At 42.1% G+C, this 17,421-nt stretch overlaps 1 long non-coding RNA gene and 1 pseudogene across 6 annotated transcripts in view; both read left to right on the top strand.

Moving 5' to 3' along the window:
• Positions 1-3,647: 3,647 nt before the first annotated feature.
• Positions 3,648-4,524, top strand: LOC126212710 (uncharacterized; annotated as a pseudogene).
• Positions 4,525-9,852: 5,328 nt separating this feature from the next.
• Positions 9,853-17,421, top strand: part of LOC126213544 (uncharacterized) — a 518,933-nt gene continuing 511,364 nt past the window's right edge. The window contains exons 1-3 of one of the 6 annotated variants that reach the window (XR_007541218.1): positions 9,853-9,924; positions 11,721-11,978; positions 13,363-13,573. This is a non-coding gene — a long non-coding RNA (uncharacterized LOC126213544). Of the gene's footprint in view, positions 9,925-11,720; positions 11,979-13,245; positions 13,574-13,857; positions 13,955-17,421 lie in introns of those variants that run through there. The other 5 variants (XR_007541219.1, XR_007541221.1, XR_007541216.1 and 2 more) reach the window with 5 other exon arrangements.

Raw genomic sequence — 17,421 nt, 5'->3', positions numbered from 1 at the left:
CAGGTAGTGTTCCTTTTGGGTGCAGTTAATTATATTGCCGTATTTCAGATTCAAGTGTACCAGCGGAATTTCCTGCCTTGTGGCCGTTAGTGTTCCGGTTACCTACCATGGCCACTAACGTAATTTCAGGCAGCGTCCTTTCCTCACCTGTTCTCGCTGTCTGACACGGTGTGTAGTTTTGACAGCTTAATACATACACTCCTGGAAATTGAAATAAGAACACCGTGAATTCATTGTCCCAGGAAGGGGAAACTTTATTGACACATTCCTGGGGTCAGATACATCACATGATCACACTGACAGAACCACAGGCACATAGACACAGGCAACAGAGCATGCACAATGTCGGCACTAGTACAGTGTATATCCACCTTTCGCAGCAATGCAGGCTGCTATTCTCCCATGGAGACGATCGTAGAGATGCTGGATGTAGTCCTGTGGAACGGCTTGCCATGCCATTTCCACCTCGCGCCTCAGTTGGACCAGCGTTCGTGCTGGACGTGCAGACCGTGTGAGACGATGCTTCATCCAGTCCCAAACATGCTCAATGGGGGACAGATCCGGAGATCTTGCTGGCCAGGGTAGTTGACTTACACCTTCTAGAGCACGTTGGGTGGCACGGGATACATGCGGACGTGCAATGTCCTGTTGGAACAGCAAGTTCCCTTGCCGGTCTAGGAATGGTAGAACGATGGGTTCGATGACGGTTTGGATGTACCGTGCACTATTCAGTGTCCCCTCGACGATCACCAGTGGTGTACGGCCAGTGTAGGAGATCGCTCCCCACACCATGATGCCGGGTGTTGGCCCTGTGTGCCTCGGTCGTATGCAGTCCTGATTGTGGCGCTCACCTGCACGGCGCCAAACACGCATACGACCATCATTGGCACCAAGGCAGAAGCGACTCTCATCGCTGAAGACGACACGTCTCCATTCGTCCCTCCATTCACGCCTGTCGCGACACCACTGGAGGTGGGCTGCACGATGTTGGGGCGTGAGCGGAAGACGGCCTAACGGTGTGCGGGACCGTAGCCCAGCTTCACGGAGACGGTTGCGAATGGTCCTCGCCGATACCCCAGGAGCAACAGTGTCCCTAATTTGCTGGGAAGTGGCGGTGTGGTCCCCTACGGCACTGCGTAGGATCCTACGGTCTTGGCGTGCATCCGTGCGTCGCTGCGGTCCGGTCCCAGGTCGACGGGCACGTGCACCTTCCGCCGACCACTGGCGACAACATCGATGTACTGTGGAGACCTCACGCCCCACGTGTTGAGCAATTCGGCGGTACGTCCACCCGGCCTCCCGCATGCCCACTATACGCCCTCGGTCAAAGTCCGTCAACTGCACATACGGTTCACGTCCACGCTGTCGCGGCATGCTACCAGTGTTAAAGACTGCGATGGAGCTCCGTATGCTACGGCAAACTGGCTGACACTGACGGCGGTGGTGCACAAATGCTGCGCAGCTAGCGCCATTCGACGGCCAACACCGCGGTTCCTGGTGTGTCCGCTGTGCCGTGCGTGTGATCATTGCTTGTACAGCCCTCTCGCAGTATCCGGAGCAAGTATGGTGGGTCTGACACACCGGTGTCAATGTGTTCTTTTTTCCATTTCCAGGAGTGTATTTCATTGTGGATAATCACATTCGTAACTTTTGGTGTTTGATTTCTTATGTACCGATCGGTGGCAAGCAAGTCGTTTTGTCAATCGGTCCTTGGCTGTCCCCTGGTTGTGTTCTGGCGGATCAAGTGTAGCTGGGCTCACCACCCGTCTCACCTAAGTGAACGAGGGCAGACCGATCTCCCTGGATGCTTCTGAGAGCCGTTTTCTTTATTGTCCTTCCCACCGGTGTTTAATTGTCTGTTTATAATCTATCATAGCCAACGATTTGAAAAATACTTGATTTTACTGGATTTTATGTGTTTGAATTTTGGAAAATCAATTGTGGGCCTTCTGCCACTTAAATACTTATTCTAAAAAATAATAAAAATAAACAAAACATTGCGACCTTCTGCCTTTGAAAGCCTCGCTGTGTATATATTGTTTATTTGCAATTTTAACTGCATGTTTTTACCACTTGAGATTTATCTTGTTGCTTTAAGATTTCTTGTTTGGAGGCCTTCAGCCATGAAATAATTGCCTTTTGAAACTCGTGGTTCTAAAGGTTCGGTTGTGTGCCGTTTTGGTTTAAAGATGTTATTAAATTACAATAAATTACAATTTTGAGTGAACCTGACCGACACCTTATTTGGGACTTTCCACACTCGTAACCACGTGTTCTACCCAGCGGGTTTAGCGGGCGTTTCACTGGTCAAGAGGGTGTCAGAAAGGCTTATGGCTATCAAGATTGATTCAACAGCTATCACTCTCCACATTGTATCTTGCTACGCACATCAAACTGGATGCATTGAGGATGAGAAAGACAAGTTTTGGAAACAGTCTGGACGCCCTCCTTCGAGCAGTTCCCCAGGATGAGTCCATTATTGTTGGAGATTTAAACGGACATGTCGGGGCTCACAAAGAAGGATATATGCAATGCCATGGAGGACATGGGTTCAGTGTGTGGGACGATGATGGATGTCAGATACTTGATTTTGCAAAAGCTAATGATATCATTGTGATCAACACATAGTTTAAAAAGAGGCCAATACATCTGGCTACTTATACAAGTGGAGGACATGCTACTCAGATCGATTATTGGTTAGTTTGTCAACAAGACATGAAGCTGGTAACATAGTTTAAAAAGAGGCCAATACATCTGGCTACTTATACAAGTGGAGGACATGCTACTCAGATCGATTATTGGTTAGTTTGTCAACAAGACATGAAGCTGGTAACATAGTTTAAAAAGAGGCCAATACATCTGGCTACTTATACAAGTGGAGGACATGCTACTCAGATCGATTATTGGCTAGTTTGTCAACAAGACTTGAAGCTGGTAACGGATACCATAGTAATTCTGTATGACTGCATCGCCCCACAATACTGATTGCTTGTCCTCAATATTTGTGTGTTACATAACCCAAACCTAAACCTAAGACTGGGCCTGAGCGAATTAAGTGGTGGTGAATGAGCACCCAGCGAAAAGTATTGATGACAGCTTTGGTAAACTTCTCCATGAAGACCGATCAGTCGGTTGAAGATGCTCTGGAACAAATACATCAAGCAGCGACAAAACCGCTGGGAACAAACATACCTGGAAGAAAATACATTGATAAACAAACCTGGTGGTGGACAGATGAAGTCAAGCAAGCAATCAAGGAGAAAAAGATGGCGAACAAGACTTGGTGGAATTCACGACTTAACACTGATCTGCAGAAATATCGAAACCTGAAATCAGCAGCAAAAAGAAAAGTAGCTGCAGCAGTATTACCAGACACTGTATGACCAGCTTGACACACCATTGGGAGAAAACTACATCTACCGTCTTGCTAAGTCACCTCACCGTTGAACTCAGGTCATTGGACACGTCATGCACATCAAGGGAGCCGACTACTAAGAGATAAACAATCTATTCTCTAGCGTTGGACGGATTACTTTCATAACATCAGCAACAAAGAGTTTACGCATCCACCAATTACTAGTCCTTATCCTATCTTAGGACCCGACCCTTCAATTACACCTGAGGAAGTAATATTTGCCATTAGCAAGATGAAAAATGGAAAAGCAACTGTTTCAAATGACCTACCAGCGGAAATCTGGGAAATCCTCGGAAAGCCTGCTTCAGAATTCCTTGCCTCACTCTCCAACCGAATCATCGCCGAAAAACAACTTTCACAAGCACGGACATCTAGCATCACAGTTCCAATCTGGAAGGGAAAAGGAGACGTGAACGACTGCTCGACTTATCACCCTATTCGACTCCTCTATCACACTTGATAGCAGACTCAGAAGTGTTGTCTCTGTGACACCAAACCAGTGTGGATTTGTTAAGGGATGCAGGCAGCACGATTGATGCTATCCATACCACGCGCCTTTTGATGGAAAAACACAGAGAGAGACAGGAGAGTGTACACATGGCATTTCTAGACCTAGAAAAGGCTGTCGGTCGTATGCCACACGATCTTATATGGCGAGCTCTTCGCTGCTATGGCGTCCCTGAAGAGTATGTGAGCTGGGTGCAACTTTTGTACCATAATTCCACTAGTGTTGTTCAGAGTCCTGCTGGAATTGCTCCGCCCTTCGATATCACTGTGGGTGTTCATCAGGGTTCTGCCCTTCCACCATTGCTATTCATCCTTTGCATGGATATGGCAACAGCTGACATACAGGCTTCACATCCCTGGATCCTTCTTTATGCAGACTATGTGGTACTTGCCGACCAATCCTGCCCTGAACTCCAGCACCAGGTTCAAAGGTGGAAGGACAGACTGGCTGAAAAAGGACAGCACCTCAATGTCCAAAGACAGAGTACCTGGAATGTGACTCTCAAACTAGAGGCACCATAAGTGTCGGCGAAGAAGACCTGCAGAAGACCATTTTAAGTACCTGGGTCTGTCGTCACCTCAGACTGCGACACAACTCTTGATACTCGGATGAGGGTGAATGCAGCTTGGCTCAAGTGGAGTCCTCTGCAATAAAAAGATGCCTCAGTATCTAAATTCAAAAGTATATAAGACCATTGTACGCCCAGCAGCAATGTGTGGGACTGAGTGTCGCTCTATGACGAAACAACAGGAGCAAATGTTACACAGCATGGAGATGAAGATGCTTTGATGGTCCATGGGGCTGATGCGATGTGACCACATAACAAATACAGACTTCCGGCAAACGTCTGGTGTGGGCCGATCAGCGACAGTTTACTTTAGTTTAGTTTAGTTATGTCATGTTCTGTAGATAATTTTTACGATTATTTTATCGATATGATGTGGAACAAGTCAGATTACAAGATTTATATACACACATGAATAGAATATTAATATTACTGAAATTTTTAGTTCTACACGTGCAACTTCATTTTGAGGTACAATTTTTTTTTTTACCATGGAATAGAAGGAGTTGTCCAAAAGAAATGATTTTAAGCTAGATTTAAAACTTGATCTGCTACCTGCCAGGCACTTTGTGTTGTTGGGCAAATGATCAAAGATTTTTGTTGCTGAATAATGTGCTCTTTTTTGAGCAGCTGACAGCTTCAGTAACGGATAGGAAAGGTCATTTTTCCCTCTAGTGTTGTACATATGAACATCACTGTTCTTCGCAAACTGAGATGGATTATTTATAACGAATTTCATTAGCGAATATATGTACTCTGATGGTGCAGTTAAAATACCTACCTCCTTGAATAGGTGTCTACATGACGTCCTTGGGTGAACACCATTAATTATTTTCACTACTCTCTTTTGTGTAATCAATAGTTTATATCTAAGAGGTGAGTTACCCCAGAAAACTATTCCATAAGACATTATTGAGCGGAAATATGAAGTGACCTGCTATCCTGCTGCACACGAGTTAGAAAATTTACAACAAATACAAGATTGAAACAACCAAACAAAGATTCTAGCTCAATTTTTCTATCTGTATCATTTAAGAAATCTACATTAAAATTACCACAAACCAGTAACTGCTTCCTTTTGTCTGACAGGTAGCTCTATATAGCCTCTAGTGAGGGAAGCCGTCTCCGCTGTTACGGTCATATCATGAGAAAGCAAGGCAACTCAGTTGCAAAAACAGCGCTCCACATCAACCCAGGAGGAACAAGACCACCAGGAAGACCGGCAAAGAGATGGACTGACAACGTCAGGGGAGACATGCACGTTATTGGCTTAAGACCAGGAGATTTCAACGACAGGGAGAAGTGGAAAAGATGTAGCGAAACAGCAGACCCCGCAAGTCGGGATTAATGCTTGGAAAGATAGAGAATTGTTTCTGAGTGGTTTGTTTTGCACACATTTAGGAATGTCAGACTGCAACCCATCGAGTGCAGAGAAATCGATATTCGGGTGCAATGAATGAGATCCGGTAAAACATACTGAAACTTTCCAAGACTCTTGGCTTCAAACTGACAGATTTAGAGGTTGGTTGGATGCCGTTGAAGGTAACAACAGAAAGGCGCGTTGTAAACAGTGTTACTTTATTGTTGCCTGCAGTAGAAGCGAACTCGAAAAAAATGCTTATCGAGTTAAACACATTAAACATACTGAAACTGTGCAAAGAAACAAAACTGTTGTTGATTGTTTTCGAAAATGTTTGATGAAAGTAAACATACGGAAAAGGCGAAGACAGCTGAACTGAGATTAGCAACTTTTTTTCGCTGAGCATATTGTTGCATTTTCAACAGTGGACCAACTTGTTCCTGTGTTAAAAGATGTTTTCTCTGACTTCAAAATTGCTTCAGAGGTGACTTGAGGTCGTATAAAGTGTACCAATATAGTGAAAAATGCTATTGCAAAGGTGGAAATTGATGAAATGTTTCAGTATCTAAAGGAAATTTTCTGTTTTACTGAACGAGAGTACCGACATATCAGATAGCAAACATATATACGTTTTAGTGAAATATGTGTCGCCAATTGACGGGTACGTGAAAACCCAACTTCTGGTGTCGAAACCTCTGGATGTCAAAGACTGCTCGGGAGAAAATCTATTCATAGCTCTGAGGAGTGTGTCGAAAGAGAAAGATATTCCAATTACAAATGTAATTGGCATGGCTTGTGACAATGTGTCTGTAATGTTGGGAAGCTGTAATTCTGTCATAACAAGACTTATAAAAGTTGTACCAAATCTGATTGTTCTCAACTCTATATGCCATTCATCTGCTTCAATTACAAGCAAGACAGGTCAGAAGCTTCCTAGATCCTGTGAAGAGTTAATAAAGTCCGTGACAAGCAACATACCTGGCAGTGCAAAACGTTGCACTATTTTACAAGAATTTCCAGAACTTTTAGGAGTTGAACGTAAATAGTTCTTTAAATTATCGGGTAAAAAAAAAAAAAGCTCCGTCTTTAGGCCACAAGTGGCCCTTCCGGGACCGTCCGGCCGCCGTGTCATCTTCCGAGGAGGATGCGGAGAAGGAGGGGCGTGTGGTCAGCACACCGCACTCCCGACCGTTAGGACGGTATTCTTTGACCGAAGCCGCTACTAATCGGTCGAGTAGCTCCTCAATTGGCATCACGAGGCTGAGTGCACCCCGAAAAATGGCAACAGCACATGGCGGCGGGATGGTGACCCATCCAAGCGCCGGCCACGCCCGACAGCGCTTAACTTCGGTGATCTCACGGGAACCGGTGTAGCCACTGCGGCAAGGCCGTTGCCCAATTATCGGGTAAGCTATAGCTTATTTTACATGTATGTGTTGTTCGTCTGCTGGAAAACTGGGACGTGTTTTTGCACTACTTCCAGTTAGCAACTGTTCAAGATAAAGTTCCACAGAAACAGAGCTTCGCGAATTTGAAAGTTCGTGTATTATAAGGCGCGTTTATACTGAGCTCAGAACATGTTTTTTTTGCAACATTGTTCCCTCCACATGTTGGCTACATTGTTCGTTGTTCGTGTGTTCAATGATTACATATTGTCTCTAAAGTATGTTTTGGTTTACTTCGACACTTTTAACGCTCTTTTCCAATTGAGGAAAATATTAATTCACAAGTTTTCAGAAGATTCTTTGGGTCTGTTTCTAAAACATTGGTCAAAACTTTCAAAACCCTGTCGTCCTCACTGAAATACATAAGATTAATAAACTTCCCCCATACCATTATCTCCCATTAGAACCAGAATATCTTGGCCCCAAATGTGAACGGTCATTACCAACTCTCGCTAGGGAATGTGGGAAGGGAATTCATAAACTAAGACTTAAATGCACTGATTTCTATATCGCAGCAATCCAATAAATGAAGGATTTACGTATACACGATGAATTTTTTGGAGACTTAAAATTTGTAGAGTCATACACTCCTGGAAATGGAAAAAAGAACACATTGACAGCGGTGTGTCAGACCCACCATACTTGCTCCGGACACTGCGAGAGGGCTGTACAAGCAATGATCACACGCACGGCACAGCGGACACACCAGGAACCGCGGTGTTGGCCGTCGAATGGCGCTAGCTGCGCAGCATTTGTGCACCGCCGCCGTCAGTGTCAGCCAGTTTGCCGTGGCATACGGAGCTCCGTCGCAGTCTTTAACACTGGTAGCATGCCGCGACAGCGTGGACGTGAACCGTATGTGCAGTTGACGGACTTTGAGCGAGGGCGTATAGTGGGCATGCGGGAGGCCGGGTGGACGTACCGCCGAATTGCTCAACACGTGGGGCGTGAGGTCTCCACAGTACATCGATGTTGTCGCCAGTGGTCGGCGGAAGGTGCACGTGCCCGTCGACCTGGGACCGGACCGCAGCGACGCACGGATGCACGCCAAGACCGTAGGATCCTACGCAGTGCCGTAGGGGACCGCACCGCCACTTCCCAGCAAATTAGGGACACTGTTGCACATTAGGACACAAATTAGGGACACATCCAAACCGTCATCGAACCCATCGTTCTACCATTCCTAGACCGGCAAGGGAACTTGCTGTTCCAACAGGACAATGCACGTCCGCATGTATCCCGTGCCACCCAACGTGCTCTAGAAGGTGTAAGTCAACTACCCTGGCCAGCAAGATCTCCGGATCTGTCCCCCATTGAGCATGTTTGGGACTGGATGAAGCGTCGTCTCACGCGGTCTGCACGTCCAGCACGAACGCTGGTCCAACTGAGGCGCCACGTGGAAATGGCATGGCAAGCCGTTCCACAGGACTACATCCAGCATCTCTACGATCGTCTCCATGGGAGAATAGCAGCCTGCATTGCTGCGAAAGGTGGATATACACTGTACTAGTGCCGACATTGTGCATGCTCTGTTGCCTGTGTCTATGTGCCTGTGGTTCTGTCAGTGTGATCATGTGATGTATCTGACCCCAGGAATGTGTCAATAAAGTTTCCCCTTCCTGGGACAATGAATTCACGGTGTTCTTATTTCAATTTCCAGGAGTGTATATTGCATTAACAGCTGACAGAAGGTACCAGATAAAGAATGTATCACGAATTGCATCGAAGTTTGGAGGATCTGATGTAATTACCTTTGCAGCTGAATGGAGGAGTCTTCTGTTTGTGGCTGAAATAGGAAGAAGGAACTTTCAGAAATGAACTTGGATCGTATGTAGAGTGAAATCTCAAACTTGAAAGATTTCCGGTATCAGGGGTTCAGAATATCAGTAAACTTGCTGAGCTGGTTCTTTCACCTCCACATTTTAATCCGAAGGAATATTTTCTATTTCAAGTGATGTAAAAAAGAGAAAATGGTACAGAATTGGAGGTGAGAAATGACATTCATATGTTTTGTGAGATGTTTATTTCAAGCAAACGGAATGGACTTCACAACTTATTAAGTGGAACAAAAACAACTCATGCTTCACAATAAGAAAACCTTGTATTAAGTGAAAGTTTAACCTTGCGATGGAGACTGAAAGAGGGAGGAGTACGTGTGTATCTCTTCAAAAGGAAGGCTGTATTTTCTGAAAGGATAAGCAAGCACTTCAATAATGTAAGTCCTGATATTACATTATATGATGTAGTATTACGAGGATGCTGTTATATATTGCAGTTGCATTTTAAACTCTACTACTAGTTTATCGTCCTGCATGTGGAATCGTAAGCCATTATTTATTTTGTTATACCTATTGTCTCTCTCTCTTCCGCTGTCTATCTCTCTCTCTCTCACACACATTCACTTTTCCTAGGCATCATGTGTATTTCCTTACCATGGGACACTTTATACAGAAAAGGAACATTTTGAGTAACAGGTTGGTATTTTGAGCTTCAGAGGATGGCATCACTGGTAGTTATTCCTAAAAAAAAAAAAAAAAGCAGAACAGACGACAGTCGTCACTTTTAATCGATGTTCGGAGGTCGTCGCTTTTTAAAAGTTTTTTGTGTGGTGTACATTCAGAAAATCAAGATGTGAGTGATCTAATAAGTGTCTCTTTACCATCGACTCCACTTCTATCTTTTTCTTACTAAACTTAGTTAGGTTTAATATTTGCGTGATAATATGAATGAGCAAAATGTAAAAGTGCGGCATGAAAATACTCTGCGGTTAACAAGTCGTGTTAGAGGCGAAAGAATAATCGTATGTATTCGTGGTTGTGACATGCAGCGGATGCTGCCTTAATACAGTACGACGTTAAAAGACTTATGACGTACAATGACTGGAACAGCTAGTTGACTATCCCAGTTCTGAATAACGTTGTTTGGGATTTACCGGTATTATTAAAATGATTCACAAAACTGCGTTGTTTGATGTACTTGGAGTCATAATATGAAATTCAGTAACAGAATTTATAAATTGAAGTTCATGTAAGTTCAGTATGACTTGTATAAGCGCAGTTTTGTTTCTGTAGATGGCTTCTTATGCGCGAATGTTGCATAGTTCTGTGCTCAGGAAAGTATGGGTCTAAATAGCGCACAACATAAGTGATGAGTGTGCTCCCTGTCGCCACACGTTGTGTAGTTGGCATCTGTGATGCTCTTTTTGTTTAGGTAGTTCGTGTGTGTGCTCGAAGTTTTGTTTGTGGAGGCTTAAATCGTGTTCTTGTGCAGAACTATGTAGGTGTAATGGAGATGATGCGCATCCGCCTTTACCATAACTTCACGTGTAATGTTTTTTGTTTAATCTGAATTCTGTTGACTCTAATTCTAGCGTAGCCCGAGTTCTGGAGTCAACAGAAGCGTCAGATTCCACCCGTCAGCTTTGACCCGTGACGTATGGATGTTTTGGTTAGATTAGATTAGTTTTTCGTTCCATAGATCGGTGCTGAGGGGATCCTCGTGGATGTGGAACATGTCGAATTTTTTTAAGTTGAAATAACAATACTAATACTGTAAGTATACACAATACATCATTTGTTTTCATTAAAAATTCGTCAGTGATGTAGGAGTTGGCCACTAGTAAGTCTTTCAGGCTACTTTTAAAATGATCTTTATTTGTAAGTAATTTTTTTTATGTTTGCTAGTATGTTATTGAAGATGAGTGTTCCTGAGTAGTGGACCCCTTTTTGACCTAAAGTGCTTTTAAGTCCTTGTGCAGATCATTTTTGTTCCTGGTATTGTATGTATGAACTGAGCTGTTTGTTGGAAAATAGAGATATATTATTTAGGACAAATTTCATTAAGGAGTATGGCAGTAGTAAGTATACCCAGTTCTTTGAAGAGGTTTCTACAGGATGGCCGTGAATTTACTCCACAAATAGTATGTATTACACGCTTTTGGACTCTGAAAACTTTTGTTTGGCTTGAAGAGTTAGCCCAAAATATTATACCATATGACATAATGGAATGAAAGTAGGCAAAGTATGCAAGTTTTTTCATTTTTATGTCGCCTGTGTTTGCTAACACTCGAATCGTATATACAGATTTGTTAAGACGTTTCTGCAGTTCTGTGGTGTGCTCCTCCCAACTGAATTTATTATAAAGTTATGATCCCAGGAATTCAAGACTGTCAACCTCTTCTATCTGCTCTTCTTCATGTGGCGTGTTACATTACGGCACAGAGTTTACTTTATGAGTTGGCTGTGTTTGTAGATGTCGGGAGCGGAGTTGTTGGCAATGTTCATGACCTAAGGATTGAAATTGTTTTCAGTGAGTTATCAGTTTTATTGTGTTCTGTTTACGTGTTTGCGTTTTCGATAGGTTTTATTAGTTTGCTGTTTGTGGTGCGGCAAGACGTTTAATTGATTGTGTGTGGATTCTCTTTTTAGGTATGAATATGACGATAAAGTGAAGTAGCGCCATGTTGCGGGCGGAGATGGGAGAGGATATGTTGTCCTCGATTAAGTTCCTGCAGGTGTTTGGATTAATAGCGGAAATTGTGAAGTGTGGCGTTTTGCCGAGGGGATATGCGGTTGGTGAAAGTTCCGGCGTCTCGGACCACGGACGTGTACATGTGTCGGTGTCAGAAGGACAATGTTTGGAGCTCCATTAGACGCGGTACCTGGTTCAAGAAATCCAGGCCGGCTGTGAGAGATTGTTTTTATGACTTACTATTTTTGTTATAGGTCCTCTATTAGTTTTTGTGTGTATGCGACTGTAATGAGTGAGAGGATGGTGTTAGATTGGTTTTCTTTTTGTGGGGCAGTGTGTTCTGAGTATGTCAGTGTAAAAGTAAGTTCGGTGAGCCGGGGTTAGTGTTTGAAATAGACGAGTCACAGTTTGGGAAGAGGGAAGTATGGGAGAGGTACATCTCTGGTTGGTTTGTGGGTGTGGGGAGGTTGTTACTTTGTGGGGTGGGTATGCCGATTATTTTTTTTCAGGCTTTTTGGAGGGGCGCACGAAGATGGACTTCAAGGGTTAATTGAAGAGTATATTGAGGGGGGGGGGAGTACTGTAGTTTCAGATGCTTTTTCGTCATACAGGGGTTTGCAGAAGAGGGGTTTTGATCATTTAGTTGTAAACCGTAGTTTAGAGTTTAAAAATTGCGAAACTAGTGCATGTGCTAATGCAATGGAGGTTTTTTTTGGGAGGGGGGGGGGTGGTTCAATCAGTTATAAGGGAGGGAAGAGTGGCTCTTCTAACCCACCATCTCATTTAGATGAGTATTGGCGTTGTAAGTGTGACCCTGGGCATTATTGTACTTTTTGTGTTTTTCTGAGGGCAGTGGGTAAGATGTACAGGCTGAGGGTGGGTGGTTGTGGGCGTTTGGTATTTGGGGGCGGATTGTGGGTAATGGTTGTGGATTTAGGTGGGTTGTGGGTGGGGAGGGGGATTGTTTTATGATTATGTTGGAGAGGACCTTTTTTGTTAGTTGTTTTTGAGTTGTAATGCGTGATTGGGTTTAGTTTATTTTGTGGTTTTTATTTGTTGCTGATTTTTTTATTGATGTGAGGTGTTTGTGGGGGGGGGGGGGCAGCTTGGGGTTGCAGCATGTGGTCATTATAGTAAATGCTAAATGTTCACATATAGAGCACATTAGAAGCCAACATTCTGCGAGCTAAAGATTGTCGAGGCAATCAACTTTTGTACTACTGTACATTGTACCAAGCAGTTGTTGGCAGAAGTAAAATGTTGAGGAAATATGTTACATTCTACAGGAAACAATACATTTTTATACATGATACTAAGGATTTAGCTTATAGTTGTTAGTATGTAGGTAACAAATTATTCAATAAAATGCCACTATTTGTCTAAGGATTTACTAAGCATGCTTATAAACATAATGTGATTGGCTCATTGCCTGCCCATTCTGCAATGTGAAGGGAAAATGATTAAATGTAATTACAGTACTTAACCTATTTTTTTTTTACACAGGGTAATGTAACATTTATTGAATTATCTATTGGTGTAATGGCACCATTTGCCCTAATGACTTAGTAATACAATTATTACTGTTAAATTATTCTTCAGGTATGTCACATGGAGCACTTAACTAAACAAACTTCGTTCTCAGCTAGAGTTTGATGCAAGCTATCGAACTGTTCACCATTCCACCGCCTTACAGAACCACCCACTGTAACTGTTTTGAAGCCATAGTTGCTTGCACCATTCTCCCAGAGGTGGACTTGGGGATGTATTTGGGGGAGGAGTGAAACAGTCTGTCAGAACTAGTCATACAGCAGTAAGTAAAGACTGTCGGATGTTTGTTTCGTGACTGCCTAGTAACTCTCGTGTTTTTTATTGCACGCTGTATCTAATTTGTTCACTTGCATTATAAAAATAAAATCTTTAATCAGTGCCTACTATATTGGTTACACATTTACCTTTTGCATTGGTAGCTTGCTAGTTACTTCGATGTTATACATGATGTATTCAAATTGTGATATGGATTATGTCAGCTGAACAGCAGATTGCATGGCAGAAGTCCAGTGACACTGTACCTGTCTCTTACTTTGCATGCTGCAGTTCATATTTGTGCAATGAATGATGGACAGTGAACATGAAAAACAGTGATTGGAACTGTCGCATTCCAACCAAACCTCAGCCTCGGGCTTCGCCACAGGTCAGTTTGTCATCACATCTAGTTTTCTTCCTGCTATTCACACTGAAAACACAGTTGTTCAGTTACAATCACTCATTTCACAGTTGCTGACTGCATCGTGCAACAGGAGAGCCAGGACACTAACTACATTTAGCCTCTTGCATAAATAATTTAAAACATGTATGAAGTACTGCAAGTTATACTTTCCTTCTACTGTTGTAATTGTGAATATTGCTGTCACTTTCAGAATGAAGTGAGTTTTTGCAGACTTAATCAGTGAATGAATGCAATTTGAGCCTTTGGTTGACGTCCCTAATTGCTTAGAGATGTCCACAACATAGAATATTCTCCCCCAGAACATTAGCGAATGAATGACTGTACCCCAGAGTTGGCCAGTTTTGACATTTTGTCAATATTTGAACCCAAGAACTTGGAGATTTCTACCTGATTTATTATATTCTGTTGGCACGCTAACATTAATAGGTGATGAACTTTGTTTGCAATGCCAAACTGGATGATTTATGTTTCTCAAAGTTTGCAGCAGGTTCATTTGTCTAAAACCGCGTGTATCGTATGGTTTGAATTGATTGCTTATTTTGTTTTGATCTGATAAGTGCCGTTCTCTTTGTTATGGGTGTTTACGTCACTCTAAGCTGAAAATGTATTATTGTACTGTGTCGTGCATTGTTTGTCAGATTCTGATAATGAGTGTTTACGACCTGTTGCCGCTTGTGGCATGGCTTGCTTTCGTGCACGCTACCGCGGATTACAATAAAAAAAAAAAGAAAGAGGGATTGTCTCATGAGCGAAACAATGGCAAGAGAGTGCTATTTGTTGTTACTTATACTGCTGCTTTCTTTGATAACGATCAACAAGAACCAAATAATAGACTGTGTATGATAGAAGATGTTCTGAAGGAGAGTTTGGCAAAAATTTTTCTCTGTTTGAAAATCTTTGCAGACGCCTCTTTAGTACATTACATTCTGCACAGAAATGAGTCATCTTAGATTTAAAAATCTAGTCAGTTGCCATGCTTCATTTCTGACTGAATCATTATTCAGCATAAGAAGAATACGAATATAAACATGACTTGATATGTATATTCTTCCGCGTTTGCTGCTGTCTCACTCTAGTTTCGTAGTTTATTAGGCAGACAGGATTTAAATGAGATAACAGCAACACGAAACAATACATGGCATAATGTTTACATTCTTCTACCTTTTCTTTTAATTTATTTACTGATGCAGAGGTTTTGGCGCCAGTATTTATCTTTGTGCCTGCAAAGCATGCCTGTGTAGCGCTACGTATATTCGACAGCAGAAGTTAGTTGTGGCGGCAGCTACCAACATTTTTCAGAACTTCCGCTTACTTTGAACCTGATTGTAAACCGCAGGCAGTATTTTTGATTACAAAAACTGGAAAAAAGTGTGGCTTAGATTTGAGTAAATATGGTAACTCTTTCTCCGTTGCTGTAGAATTCAGCTCATGTTTGCCTAGGCTGGGACTAGCGAAAGCAATGGTTTTATTTTCTCCCTCTTCTGGGTCCCATTCCCCTTGCAATAATTCTGCTGCTACGCCATATTGTGATGCATCTGATGTGATGCCAAATGGTTCACGAAGACTTGGATGGTTCAATATAAGAGCATTGACTAGGGTATCCTTTACTTCCTGGAATGCCTTTTCTGCATTTTCATCCCATAATCATTTTGCCTTGTGCTTTAATAGCGATAGTAGATGTGGATTACTATGATTTGTCCTTGTATATACCGTCTATAAAATCCCACTAATCCTAAAAAGGAACGTAACTATTTCACATTCTGTGGATGTGGACAGTCTTTAATCGCTTTAATGCGTAATGGATCTGGTTTAATTCCTCTTATTCCTTAAAGATGTCCCAAGAATTTTAGTTCCTCTTGCCCAAAATGTGATGTAGCGAGCTTAGTAGTTATTCCCTTGGTATAGAATTTCTCTATTGCTCTTGCAAGTAAATCACAATGTTCCTCCCAGGTTTCTGAAACAGTCAGTATATCTTGTACATAAATCAATAGCTCTTGTAACAACTTTCTCCCTATATGCTTGATATAATGCTCTTATAAACACTGATACTGATATGTTTAACCCAAATGGCAAAACTTTAAACTGGTAGACTTTCCGTCATATAGGAATGCAGTATAAGGTCTAGATTCTTTAGCTAATTTCACCTGCCAGTACTCATCCGTCAGATCCACAGAACTAAAATAATTTGCTTTTGTAAAACAAGCAAGTAGTTTGTTTATGCATATGGGACAATCTCTCTCCAGTTCAATGTGACGATTCCAGGTTCTCGCGTCTAGTAATAGGCGCACACCTCCTGTTGCCTTTCTGACAACTAACAGTGGATTGTTGTATATGCTTGTGCTTCTTTCTATAACATTGCTATCTAAGATTTTATGTATTTCTTCCTGTACTCCCTGTTTTACATTGATAGGTACAGGGTAAGGTCTACAGAAAAAAAAGGTTCCTTGCTTTTGATTTTAAAACTACACACATAATCTCCTATATTACCTGGTTTGTCTGAAAATACATCTGAATACTTGCATAATATTCCATATAGCTCTTCCTTTTGAGTAAGGGTTAACAACATTTCAGATTCGTAAGCCTTAGCATACAAATCACCTTTATTTGCAATTTGTTGTAGATTACTTACATCCTTTTCCATTGAACTCGTATTTGCTATTAACCATAAATTATTACTCCCGTTTAGTCCTTGACAGCGATCTGTCTTACACAAGATCTCTTTATTAGGCTATAGTTATCTAGATTGCACTTAAAGGAACCACTCTGAAAGTCTATTACCATTGCACATTTCATTAACCAATCTACTACTAGTAATACTTGTGTATTTATTTTAGGGACTATTAACATGGGTTGTTCAAACAAAAGTTGATCTATTTAAAATGTAATCTTTGTTTCCCATTTCACTACATTGCTCTTAGTAGCTGTAATACCTACAATATTTACTCCCATAACAGGTAACTTAAGGAATTCCTTTATTCTTCCACTAAATAGCCATTCCTCCAAAATTGATACTTCGCTTCCTGAATCAATGTAAATTTCCACTCCTTTATTTCCTATTCTTCTGATTACAACTGGTTTGCGTTGCACTTTTTCTAAATTTTCCTCTTCAGCTAATAACCAATTGTTAATAGGTGATATTTTACTATACACGAATATATATATATTTTCTCGTTTTCCGTCACTATGACCGGATACTGACTGGAACTTACTTCAACAATACGCTGATTATCCCCGTGTTATTTTGTTGCATAATTGTTGGTTTTGAGGTGTAAACACCTACGAATTGATGCTATCAATCTGAATTCTTTCCCCTCTAGGGTTATTGTGATTTAAACCATTATCCCTGCTGTGAACTGAACTGTTTCATTACTGCTTACTCTACAATAATTAGGTTCCTTCGCCCGCGCGTTCTACGGCTCGGAGCGTGGAAT

The sequence above is a fragment of the Schistocerca nitens genome, chromosome 11, assembly GCF_023898315.1.
Source record: "Schistocerca nitens isolate TAMUIC-IGC-003100 chromosome 11, iqSchNite1.1, whole genome shotgun sequence".
In the NCBI taxonomy this organism is placed as follows: Eukaryota; Metazoa; Arthropoda; class Insecta; order Orthoptera; family Acrididae; genus Schistocerca; species Schistocerca nitens.
The sequence above is the reverse complement of the archived record's forward strand: the minus strand, read 5'-3'. Positions and strand labels throughout refer to the sequence as shown.